A 13,723-nucleotide genomic window follows, 5' to 3' on the forward strand; every position below is an offset into this window, starting at 1 on the left:
GAAGACATTGGTTGAAACATGAGAACCACACAACAGTGAACTGTTCTTGAAGCCAAAATCCCTTGGGGACAAATGTAATGAGGTTACTCCCCATACTACATTAAATTATTCTTGAAGAGTTATCAATGAGATTCTTTTAAAGAACAGCTAAGCCAAAGATCCTCACTGATTTCTCCATCCAAGGAGTTTCAACTGTGTGATGAATCTCCACTCACAAGGATGTAATTATGCTGCTGACTGGTGTTCTAATTGTGACATTTACATTGCTACATCCATGGCAGGTTATCTCAAGTGTAATGTTTCACCTTATATTACTTACCCTCTCAGATGTTTTCAGTATAAAAAATTTGGACATTCAAAGGCATCTTGATATGATTCTTTGATGTATACTCATTGTAGTGACAAAGACACCTCCAAGTGTCAACTGAACTCCCACTGCATCAGTAGTGTGGGTTCCCATCCCTTTTATTTATTTTATGTTTTTTATCTTGCCCTTGATGGAGCAGGAAGGAGGTACAATGTTTATGTATTGTAAACAACATTTTTTATCCAGAGGCTTCAAACTTATTGTCCCATGTTCCATCTCAAACATACTACACTATGTTCCACTGCTACAGTAGAAATGAAGACGGATGTTTCTGTGCCACTGACAGAGTCTTTCTCACACCATGTGAAGAATCTTTAACCCTGTGTGGATTAAATAGCAGACAAGTCAACATCTACTACCGCTCTCTGTCCCCACTGTTGCATTCAGTGCCTGTTTGGATTCATCTTCTACTGCCATGAGATGCAGAATGATTATTTGTTTGTGTCCTTGATCACTAGAATTTGCTTTTACTGACAGATTTGCACATTTGTCCAGAGCAAGTTTTCTGGTGTTTGACAAACCTCCTTCCACTAAAGATAAAGGACATGATGACAAGAAGGGTTACCCACCCAGTTTTCCTCCATCTAAATAAAAATGGCCACTTTGATGCATCATAACCTTTGATATTTTCAGTGTAATTGGAATGAAATTAAGGCCTTGATTGATTTATGTTATCCTGTGGGGGTCACTCCTCATGGGAAACGTTTCTGAAACCTGCTGATACTATCTCATTTTGACAGTTTTCTTTACCCCAGAATGACAAGTTGTGTGATCAATGAGTTTATGGAGGGGTAGCATTGTTGGTTGACCAACACATACGCTAGGTAACTTTGTCTGTGCCACTTGAATACACCCTTGGAGACTGTAGCCATTCATATGTTCTTGGGTCATACTATCACTTTTTGTTCTCTTTACCTGTCTCCTGAAGAGATTTATGATCAGTCAGATTGTGATGCTGAGTGACTTTAATGGATACAAACTTTTTGTGGTGGTGTTCATTTTGATGAAAGGGGTAATTCCATCTTGGATCACAACCACTCTCTTCAGTAATGGTTTTTTTACCTTTTTTCATGCACCTAGTTAGTCTTTTACTGCTATTGGTCTATTTCTCTGTTCCCATTCAATTTTTTCTTGTATTTCTTTGAAGGTTGATGGTGACACATGAGGTAGTGATCATTTTCCTATCATTTTGATAGAAATTGATCATAGTTGATGCCACCTGACCTGAGTGCCACTGTGGAAGTTGGACCAGGCTGACTGGCTTTCTTTCATTTCTCTCTCAGAACTCGATTCTGCTGTTGTTAGTCTTCCATCTAATAAGGACTATGTGGAGGCAGTAAGTGATTGTATCATTCAAGCAAATGGTCATTCTCTACCCAAAACCTCAAACCTGTTTATCAGCAGGCATGAAAGGCTCAAAAATGGGCATGGTATACCTTTTGTTAATCTTCCACTCTTTCCAAGTGTGTTACTGTCCATCAGGTTCATGCCTATACTTGGCAGAACTGCTGTCAAAGCCAAAAGGAATCTTGGATTAAGTTGACAACCAACATTTCTTCTACCACTAGTTCCAAAACCATATAGGACAAGATTCTGAATGTCAGTGGTAGGTATACTTCCAATCCCATTTTTATCTTGTTCTCTGATGGCCAAGTAGTTACTGACATACAGAGCATCACTAATACTCTTGGGGTATCTTTTGTTTATCTTTCCAGCACTTATTTTCTTCCCCTGCCTTTTTGGCCATCAGGTCTTGGGATGAGTGATTACCTCTTTCCTTTTGGATTGATCATCCCTATGATTATAATTATTATAATTCCCTTTTTATACTAGTGGAACTTAAGCTCACTCTTCATTTGTCTGACCAAATGACATTTACTATAAGATGCTGTACCATCCCCCCTCATTCCTATCTTGTTTGCTCTTCTTCTTATTTTTAACTAGATATGGGAAGAAAGCCTTTCTCATGATACTTAGAACAAGGCTATTGTTCTACATTTTTCTAAACCTGGGAAGGATCCCACAATTCCTTTTTATTATTGTCCAATTGCTTTGACTAGTTGTTTTTATAAGGTCTTAGAGAGGACAGTTAATGCTCATCTTGTTTGATTTCTTGAATCAAATAAATTTTCTTACCCTTCCAGTATCTATTCTGTCAACAGAGTTCCACTGTGGATCACCTCATTCGACTTGAAACTTTGATAAGGGAAGTCTTTTTCAAGAGAGAACATCTTGTTTCTGTTTTATTCGACACTGTAAAGGCTTATGACAATACTTAAAGGTATGACATTTTGCAGGACCTCCATTCATATGAGTAGATGGCTATTTACTCATTTTTATCCATGATTTTTTACATGACAAGTGATGCCAAGGCCCTGCAGATTCCATCCTTTCTCGTTTTTTTTACACAGGAACTTGGAGTCCCTCAGGGTTCTTCCTTGAGTGTCATGCTTTTCATGCTATTACTTGACAACTTCCTTCTACAGTTTCAAACAGCCTCTATTTTGATCACTTTCATGTGTTGTCCTTCTTCAAACATTAGATTTATTGAGCAGTAGCCTCAAATTGCCCTAAATAACTTGAAGTAGACCACAGAAAATGGTTTTAACATTTCTTTCTCCAAAATTGTTTGCATGCACTTTTGCCACCAATAGAGCTTACACCCTGATCCCAAGCTCCATCTTAGTGGTGATGTTTTTTCCTGTAGTTTCTGAGGCAAAGTTCTTGGGGCTTGTTTTTGACCATAAGCTTACTTTTGTTTTACACATCAAGCAGTTATGTGTCAAACATACAAGGGTGCTAAATATGTTCTCTGTCCTCTCTTCCATCTTTTGGGGAGTTGATCAATATTCAGTATTCAAGATCTATCCGATTCAAACTGTACTATGGGTTTCTGGTTTACAGTTCTGCCAGGGCATGTGCTTGAAGATGTTGGATCCCATTCAACATCTGGGGCCTTGTCTCTTTATGGGGACTTTCTCCATTTTATCAAACCAGAGTTTGTACACTGAGTTCCATGAACCTCCTCTTCATCTCTGCCATTTACAATTTTCTCTGAAGTATGCTAACAAGCTTTAAATCTTACCACCTGGTGTTGTATTTTTCTTCCTCAGTAGACTATGCTGTTTTGTAAGAGACAGTCTGCAGTTACTTCTTTTGACCTTCATGTCTAAGCACAACTGGCTGTGTTGGATCTATTTTTAGATGATGTTGCTGTCTTCGATAATCAGCACCTTCCATCATGGCTAGTTATCACCCATACTTGTGACCTTTCTTTGAGTTACCTGAGGAATGCAGATACTCCCAATTGGAAGTACTGTCTTAACTTTACCAAACATCTTTCAAACCATTCTTCTATTTCCATTCACACAGATGATTTGAAATCAGGTGACTAAATGCTTTGAACCAAAAGATGCCAAAACCACCTGACCAACATGAGCTGCACATTTCCTAAGTGATTTACAACTTATAATGACACAAATAGTTCATGGTTCAAAGGGCAATAAAATTTAATTACAAATAGATGTATACTGTTACGGGCTTAAAGCTACTTAAGATAAATTAACATGGTTCCTTGTAACAATTTGAAGTTATTATGGAAAAAGAAAAATGGCAATTTGGATTTATTTTGTTTTAGCTTGTTTGTTTTATATGGTTTTGAGGTCAGCCAAATTGACTGACCTTGTATGGAGATAAGGTAGAAAAAATAACAGATAAAATACAAAGTCTCCTGAATAAAAACATTTGAAATGTATTGAGGTTTTAGGGATTACATAAAGGAAATATGAGATTTTTTCAGAAGAGATTGCTAAATTTTGTGAAAGATATACATACTGTATTAAAAGCTAGTAGCATTGAACCTATAAAGACTTTAAAGCAGGTAGAAAAACATCACGTGGTCAGTCAAATTGACCAAGTTCATGTTGAGTGAATTAGATGAAAATATTTCATAACATATTGTGATCTTTTGTCTCAGATTAAACAAAAGTTTGATTTGTTTTGAAGATATACCTGTTTTCATTACTATTAAATCAGCTTCTAGTGTATCTACTTTAGTAATTTAAATACATTTGTTAATTTTTCTTTTGTTTTTAATATTTCAGACTATTTTCTGGTGGCTCTGTTTCTACTAACAGGATTTACACTACTTCTTCTGTTTAGTCCTTTTAAAAACTTGAATGTATTTTTTAAGGTAAGTCTAAAGACAGTTATTTTCTCTATCCTTTTTTTTTTACTATTTTATTAAATCCATGTTGGATTTAATACTGCCTTCTCATCCATTCATTTATTTAACTATTATGCTTCCAAACATCTGATGCAAAGACAATAATTTTCTTTATTAGTTTTTAATAACAAAGAAGAGAGAAGAAAAATGGTTAGGGTTTATTATGAACATAAAAATTCCTTGCATGAGAAAAGTAAATCTGGTATGGATTTTCAACAATAATTTAAATTTATCTTGTTGTATTACTTGTTGCAACTAGCCTTCTCACAGCTGTTAACTGTTATAAGTTTTATTACTTTTATGTTTAGATGTCATTTCTCGATAGGCATTACACACAAGTAGACATATGCACTGTATGAAACAATAAAAAGGATAATTAGAATGTATAATATACTAAGAAATACAAGCCACAATCACTGTTATACAGTGTTAGAAATTTCTCGTAACCAGTACGAATTAGGCATTTGATTATTTGTCATGTAGTGCCTGAAAATGAAACGATTGTTCATTCAGCTTGTGTTCATAAGTAGCTTTACATCTTTAAAACTTCATGAAATTTCCTTACAATATGGAATGCAATTAGCACCATCAACTTGATATCAATTTAACAAAAAAACCACAATGATAATAGTTTTAAGTGTTTTTGACAAATCACCTGAAAACATAGTTCACAAATATATTTAGTTTGTGGAGTCACTTGTTGATATTCAGTTTGTTTCATAAGAGCATGCCATATATGCTTACTTCACAAGATGCTATTCACCTCATCATCCAGTGTGGTGATATTATGGAAAATATTAAAATATTTTTAAGGGTGTGGATTAGTAAATAAGGGAATTTGACTCTCAGGTAACTTTGGAAATAATTGAGGAAAAAAGTTCCGCGTCTGTTTGAAGATTTAAAGAAAGAGGAAGATGAAAACTTGCAAGTGTAATATTTCATAGCTAGCCACAGCTGGTTTGACAGATTTAAAAGGTGTCTTTATCATCATGATCTTAAAGTATCAAGTTATTTTAAAGGGAATAATAGTGGAAGGTTTGAACACATCTGAACAAGTTTTTAATGTGGATGAGACAAGTCTGTTGGAAACAGATGCCCTAGAAAGCATACATCTTCAGATAATAAAAATCAGCAGCTGGCTTCCCAGTTTCTAAAGATTGAATAATCCTCCTGCTTGGAGGTAATATGAAGTGATTTGAAGCTAAAACCATTGCTTATCAAGCACTCTGAAAATCTCAATACTTTGAAGAAGTATTCAAAACCCCATCTCCCAGTTATACGGTACTCCAATAATAAAGCTTGGATAACTAAACTTGTTTTTACTGATTGCTTTACACATCCTTTTTGCCCAGTTGTTAAGGAATATTGCACACAGAAATGTACCATATAAGGCACTCCTTCTGTTAAATAATGCTACAGGACATTCAGTGAATTTTGGTAATTTGTCTGAAAATATACAAGTTATTTTCCTTCCACCAAATACTACTTGCTTGCTGGTGCCTATTGACCGGAAGGTTATGGCCTCCTTCAAGGTATACTATTTATGTCTTACATTCATGCAACTCATCCACACATTAGTCAGTGCACCAGATAGCAGGAAAAAGGTCAACTGTTAGAGATTTTTGACATTAATAACATCCAGGCCTCATGGGAGGAAATGTCACAATGTAAAATGTTGTAAGGAACTTTATCAGTAGAAAAAAAGGCTTCAGACTTTTTATATATGCACACACACATATATATATATTTTTTTTTCTCTTTCCAAAAAGGAATAAAACATGATGACCCATTTCCACATGTACAGGCAAACACATCTGTCCTTTCATCTAAATGATCCTACCACCCACCAACTTCCAACAGGTCTCATTATTCAACCTTATCAAACATCTTACATAAATTTTATATATGTATTCTATTTTTTAGATCATTTATGCCATTAAATAAAGATTTACATAATTTCAGAGAAGTACAATATCATTTATTTGAAACAAGTCTTAACTAAAACTTGCTCCTCAAGAATGTAGCCCTTACCTATAACAGTAATTAAATAGTAATATTAGCTTCACTATTAGTCATTTTGCTACACTTAGCATTTTCCAGGAATATAATAACAACAGAAAGTGAGGGCCTCTTGTATATGCCTGTTATTTGGTTGTATGATGAACTGCAATTCACATGTAAGAAATATAAATTGTTGCTGTACGTGTTTTTGGCACTATTGCAGATGAGCTGTTATATGCCTTACTTTTGAAGTCTTGTAAGGTCTGTTATCAGATATATATGTATACATCTGATTCAGTCTTGGAGCAGGTACTATATGGTTTAGGGCAAGCTAGAACTAACACGACATTTGTCTGTCTGTACTGTAGATGATGATTTACCTTGTTCAGCAGTCTGATCATGTATATTGTTGGTTTGGGCTGTTCCATACTCTGCTGATGACATTCAGAAACATTTATTATCAATTCACTTGTGTGATTGGCTGGCTTCAATTCATATGGTAGTTTTTCACTTAGTGAAATATCCAGATATTTTCTATGTGGCATAACCATTGCTCATGGAGATTTTAGAGTACTTTAGATTTGGTGATCCACTGTATGAGACCTCAGGCTGAATGATAGACATTTGTATTTCAGATCACAAGAGTGATCATCAAATGTCTAATTTACATAATTATAATCTTCAGAGCAATTGACATTATTTTATGGCAGTGGTTTTGACTTGTTAGTACAGTTAAACCTGTCTAAGCTGGAAACTGAATACTGTAGAAACCTGTACAAGCCAGAAATATCGAAATTTTGGAGCATTATCTTACAATTTCTCTTATAAAATACCCTCTATATGGCAGAACCTGCATAACATGGATGGAAAACTTTCATCTACCTCATCTATCAACAAGTAGGATTAGAACCCGAGTAAGACGGAAAAACTGTTTTTGATTAAATATTAATTTCTTATTCAATTAATAGTTGCTTTAAGTATTTGTAAATTCTCGGACATTTTGTTACAGTAAATATTGGTTAAATATATTCTGTTTTTTTTTCTGCCATCATTTTGCAGTTAAATTGTACAAAAGAATGGAACAAAAAAATAGGAATATTCTACTTTTCCTAGATAATGCAACTTGTCACCCAAACGTTAAACTTTCAAATGTTCATTTAGTCTTTCCACCTCCATGTACAACATCAGTTCTACAGCCACTAGTTAATGGAATTATACAGTGTATAAAACTTAAATACAGAAAATTGATGCTTCAGCATATTATTGTAAACATGGACAACTGTAAGAGAGCATCTGAAATGACCACAAAAAATGATGTGTTAGATGCAATTGCATTTTTAAGTGATTCAGTCAAATGCGTAAAAGAAGAAAGTGTAATAAAGTGCTTTCGAAACTGTAGATTTATTCTTGATAATGGCAGAGTTTGTGGAGAAGTTGTTTGTTATGAGTATTCTACCACAATCCAAACTGATTGAGAAGATTGATACAGATGATTCTGTGAATGCAGAAAGTTTTGTGAATGTTGACAAAAATATTTTAACAGAAACTGATGAAATTGATTAAAAATCTGTCATAGAATTGCAAGATGGTAACAGTCTGAGAGATTCAGAAGATGAACCAAATGGAAAAGATAGTGAGGAACTAGAAACTCCTACTTCATTGCAAGTGTTATTTCCTCACTATCAAACTGTATGCAAAAATGGAGGAGGAAAATGAACTTCATGAAAACGCCGTAGAATTGGCATTTTCTTTTTACCACGTGAGAAAGCCCATTAAAAAAATGAAACAGTTGAAATTGGACATTTTCTTCTAATAAATTTGATTAAGATTTTGTGTACTTATTTATATTTGGAATGTCTATTTTTGTTCTTATTCTAATAAATATAGCATAAACAGTATAATAACTTTATTCTTGAGTCAAGAAAGTATAACATGCTGCTCAAAAATTATATACAATATTATGTAACACAAATTGTGTTCCTGGCTAGTATGTGTTATTTCTTAATTGCTTATGTTTTAAATGTACAGAAAATGGCCATTATTTCCTTCAAACTTTGCTTTCATGACCTGGATAATGAAATTTAGAAATTAACCTATTTTATATGTAAAAATAGACAAATTTGCACATTTTCATTTACATAAGGTCTGAATAAAAGCATATGAATCAATATTTACATGTATTTATAATCAAGTTATACAACAATGTTTAGAAGTGAGTAGTTTTTCAGATTTGCAACTGTAATGTAAATCACTTTCATGTATCAGGCCCCAAATATAGTCTTCCATCATGTGTTCATTGTACGCTCCTTGGTAGCAGCACTCAAAGTCCAGTATATCTTGGTGAAAGCACTCACCTGGCTCTTTGAGGTGCACCTAATGAGCCAGGGGAAGAGGTGGATACTTATTCCTGTTATGGAGCAGCACAGCTTTGAGGCTTCTGAATGAGCTATCAATGGAGAGGTGCAACTCATTCGGGTTACAGGCAATTCCAATTGCCTCACACAGACCAAATACATTGTGGCAGAAGCAGAGCCCATCTTTATGAGTGAAGAAGCTTGAAAAATGTCAGTGACGCTTCCTTTCATCTAATAAATCCCACTCCTTGAGCCTAGATGTCTAAAGCTCAGCATTCAACTTTGTTAGACCAAGATCTCTGATTAAGTCATTGAAGTCTCTTTGGTTGGGGTAGTTGGGTTTCTCTCACTCTCTGCACCTCTGAAGTTGTAATCTGAATCTTCAACATCTACCCCGATTCTGATTTGCTGTTCCCTTCTGAGGATGACTGCTTTCTCTCTGGTGGAGTGGGTACAGGAAGCTCAGGACAGTATGGCACTGGGGTGATGGATGATGGAAGGTCTGGATACATGATAGCAAATGCATTCTTGCCAGCTCGACATTTGGAAGGGTCCACTATGCAAAAGTAACAATTGCTTGAATGGTCAGTGGGTTCACACCAAATTCTTGGAATAGTGAACTTCATGGCTCTCTTTTCCCCTCTGTACCATCCTGCAAAAGAGCAAAATGAAATTATTATGAAGAATAAATTTATTTCATCCACAACTAATGTGTAAGAGGTTCATGCAAAATATTTTATATGTGATATTTTTTTCTATACTGTTGAAAACTTAAAAGAAAAAAATTTGAATTTTAAAAGGTCTAAAATTTGTATAATATAAAATCTTACTATTCAAGCAAGCAAATATTGTTTGTCTTACCTTCTAGAGTTTTTTTTTTGGAGTGCTTGCAGGTAAAATGTGGTGCCCAGGGTTTGTCTTGATCTCCAACAGGCATGCCGAAATATTCCTTGTATGCTTCACGCATTTCAGCAGATGCTGTCACAGAGTACTTTTTTGCTCTTGTCTTGATAAATTGACCACATACATAGCAGAATTCATCTGGAGAATGCTTGCAGCTTCTTGATGCCATCTCTGATAAAAATCAGATAGGTCTATGTGTTCACTTAGGCAGCTAGAACTAAAGTGAAGTGGTGACCCCCTGTATATTACTATAGAAAGCTCTTGAAAATCCTTTATCAGCTACTCAGCACTGAATCTATGTGGAATGTTCTGGAAAATGGGTAAATTTCATTACCTAGGTCACAAAAGCAATGTTTGAAGAGAAAAATAGGTCTTTTCCATTCACTTTGGACAAAAGCAATTGAGAAATAACACTTTCTGCCCAGGAACAAGAAAAAGCAAGTTTTGTTATTTAGTGTGATTAAGGAAATGCATGTTCACTATGTCTAACCTGCTTAAGCCAGATATTTTACTCAGTCCCATGCAATTCCCTCATAGACAGGTTTTATTGTAATTATAAATACCAAATATCCCTTAGTTCTCGTGTTGTATTTATTTAACTTTTATATGCATGTAGATAATTTTGACTTTCAGAGCTGTAACAACAAACATATGGACATTTGTTAAATTTTTTAAATAAATTTATATTGTGCAATGTTTCTGCATATGTACATAGATATGGATTTCACAGTTGGTACAATATATTGTAATTAACATATTACCTTTCGTAAACTGTATTTGTTTTGTTTGTGGCACATAGATATATGACTTGCAGCTGGTACAGTAAACTGCTAATCATATTAACTGTGATAAACTGTATTTCTATTTTTTTATCATATGTATCTCTTTAAATACTTGATTCTCTGAAAGTTGGTACAGTGGAATCCTCAGGAGAAGCTTCGATTTCGTCTCATGCTGCTTGTTATTGCTATTGGAAACTTTATCCTTTGTTTTATTGCTCAGGTAAGAGAAAGTGTTATTTCATAGTTCATCCAACACAATACTATGCCTGTCTTTTAAATAACTATTGTACTATTTTTTATACTTTTTGTTTTGAAATTGTACTTAGGCTATCAATTTTAAGAAGAAGAACATAATTTCTGTTGTAAGTTGTTTTACATGGTACTAGTAACTGGGATATTCCACATTTGTGAAAAGTTCGTCTTATACTTTATAGAAATATTACTTTTTAGGTGATAATAAGAGTTAGTTGAATTTGCACTATTTGCAATAAGCTTTGTCATTCTGTTGAATTGTTGCTGCATTGCTCATTTTACATTGTTGTTGTAAACTTTTTGAATCTTCACATTAAATATTTGTGTATTTTATTGGTGTTGTCGTTGTTTACTTTGTCAGGTTTGTATAGCTGAAAGTCAATGGTTTAAAAAAGTTACCAGACTAATGAAGCAAAAAAAGGGACCAAAGAACAGATATCGATTAGTGGAGAAGGAACTCAAGAGCTTACCTGATTGGCCAGTTATAAATGAAAAACTATATGCTTCAGATTTTTCTGTAGATTTTCATTGATTATGGGATCATTAGAGCAGACTTATTGTTAGATAACCTATAACAATTAAATAAAAGTCATGTAAATGTTTTGTTTGATTTTTGAAAATATGATACTGATTTGACAATGAGATTGGATTTTGCATTTTTAGTAAAAACTACATAATTTTGTGCACTTTGATGAAAGTTCTTTGTTTCCTGCTTGTTTTAACAGATTGAAATTTACATTTGCATAATCCCATAAAAACACTAATGTCATGATGAAGGCTTGTTTGTATTTTAAAGAAAATGATATTTTTTACATGTTAAAACTGTTTAAGACTTGTACAAGACACAACTTAGTAGTTTGATTAATATAATATTAAAATACCTAAGTATCTTTCAATTTAGTGAGTCTTTTATAAGTGAATATTTATACAGTATGTATAACCATCAGTTTTCCTTAAATTTAATTATTAAAAATAACTGGAAATCACAGCACCAACATCTCAATTATGACCAAAGTTATTTTGACATTATTATATGTACATTTAATGCAATAAAAATTTTATTTGATGATTGTAACGTATTTTTTACACATTATATAATATTGATTATTCTTTTTAATTTTTGCTTTTTCTTATTCCTGAATTGTGTAACGTATTGTATTTGATGATTTGTAATGTATTTTTTTTTACACATCATATAATATTGATTTTTCTTTTTAATTTTTGCTTTTTCTTATTCCTGAGTTGTGTAACCTATTTCATGTTTATACATGCATATACAATTTTGAGACTGATGTATCTTGTATGGAACTAGACCTTAAACTTGTTTTAGAGTTTATAATATATTTAATTCACGTATACACAAATATAAAACTGAATTTGCTCTTTCAGCTATAAAGTATGTACAAGTATATTTTGGTATAACTGAGCCATAGATCTCTGTTTAGACTATCTGAGAGTTTTATATTTAGATTGACAGCTTTCTGTAATTTATAATTCATTATAACTTCAGTCAATTTGGTAATTTTCCTCTGTATACTTGAAATTGGTTAAATCTCCTGTAAGTGTGACATATTTTTAGTTTAATGTTCCAATGACTTCATCCACTAGATATGATATTTTTTTATAAATATGGTATGTATTTAACAGAGATTATTTAGCAGTTTTGAGAATTTGAACTTGTCAAATGTATAATATAGTAAAAATTTCAAGAATGCCAATTCTAATGTTATAACAGTAGATTTCTTTTTATAATCAATCAACCTTGCACTGTAGGTAAGTTATCTTGAAGGACTCAAGTCTCAAATGAGAATGTCAGTCATCAGGGTTGAACAACAAATATCTATTCCACAATAAACTTACCGTTCAGCACATTTCAGAAACAAATGAATAACCGGACTTGGCACTTAGGTTAATAAACATTTTACCATAAATGTCTTATTTTAAATAATGGAATAAAAAACAAACCATATTTCCTATAAATAACAATATTGAGTGATAAACAGGAATAACTCTAACTATCTTGTGACACTTAGTCGAGAGAACTGTCACTAAGGAAATATACATATATATATTTATTTATAATATTAGTTTATGGAGAATAAAGAAAATTATCTGGAGGCTAATTTTTAAATAAAATTATCCACAGGTTAATAGTTAAAGGTGAATTTTCAACAAATTTAATAATGGCCTTAGAAACTACTTTGGTTAGATATAATTCCTGTGTGGTTGGCATATTTTTAAACATTTTATTGTGTGAGTAAAAAATGAAACAAAATATGCGGGTCCTCGAACTCAAGTTCCTCTCGGTCGTTCAGCTGTTTCCGTGCCGTTTTACAACTATGACGTAATAGTTGCCAAAACACTCTTCGTTGCGCCCCGACCGTTTTGTTCCTTTCAGTGGTGGTGTTTTACGTAAATCTATCGGTGCATTTTTCGGATTACATACTTTGTGAGACTATTTTTTGTTTTGATATTGCTACTTTCTTTGTTTAATGATAACATGATTTACTGCTTTGCTTATGGTCGCAAAAACGGTTCGGCATCGGGCAAAAGCTTCTTTCGTTTCCGTGCAAGGAGAAGGAACCGGCAAGGTGACGACAGTGGGTGCGGATGGTCAATAGGAAGAACTGGACTCCTTCACACCATGCAAAGCTTTGTCAAGATCACTTTGAACGCTCATGTTTTGTGTAGGATCCCACTGTTTTGGATGACTTGAGATGATTAAGTAGAATCATAGTTTTGGATAAACAGTATCTTTAATTGTAGGTTAAACTCAAATATACTATTTTAGGTTTAACTGCATCTTTAAATGTACACACTCGTGACTTGGTTCCCCATC

General features: G+C 33.5%; 1 long non-coding RNA gene across 1 annotated transcript; it reads left to right on the forward strand.

Moving 5' to 3' along the window:
- Positions 1-4,343: 4,343 nt before the first annotated feature.
- On the forward strand, positions 4,344-12,602 carry LOC143235830 (uncharacterized). The gene is made up of 3 exons (XR_013019380.1): positions 4,344-4,559; positions 10,760-10,852; positions 11,246-12,602. It is a non-coding gene; the product is annotated as an uncharacterized LOC143235830 (long non-coding RNA).
- The last annotated feature ends 1,121 nt before the right edge of the window (positions 12,603-13,723 follow it).

The sequence above is a fragment of the Tachypleus tridentatus genome, chromosome 12 (genome assembly GCF_004210375.1).
Source record: "Tachypleus tridentatus isolate NWPU-2018 chromosome 12, ASM421037v1, whole genome shotgun sequence".
NCBI classification, from domain to species: domain Eukaryota; kingdom Metazoa; phylum Arthropoda; class Merostomata; order Xiphosura; family Limulidae; genus Tachypleus; species Tachypleus tridentatus.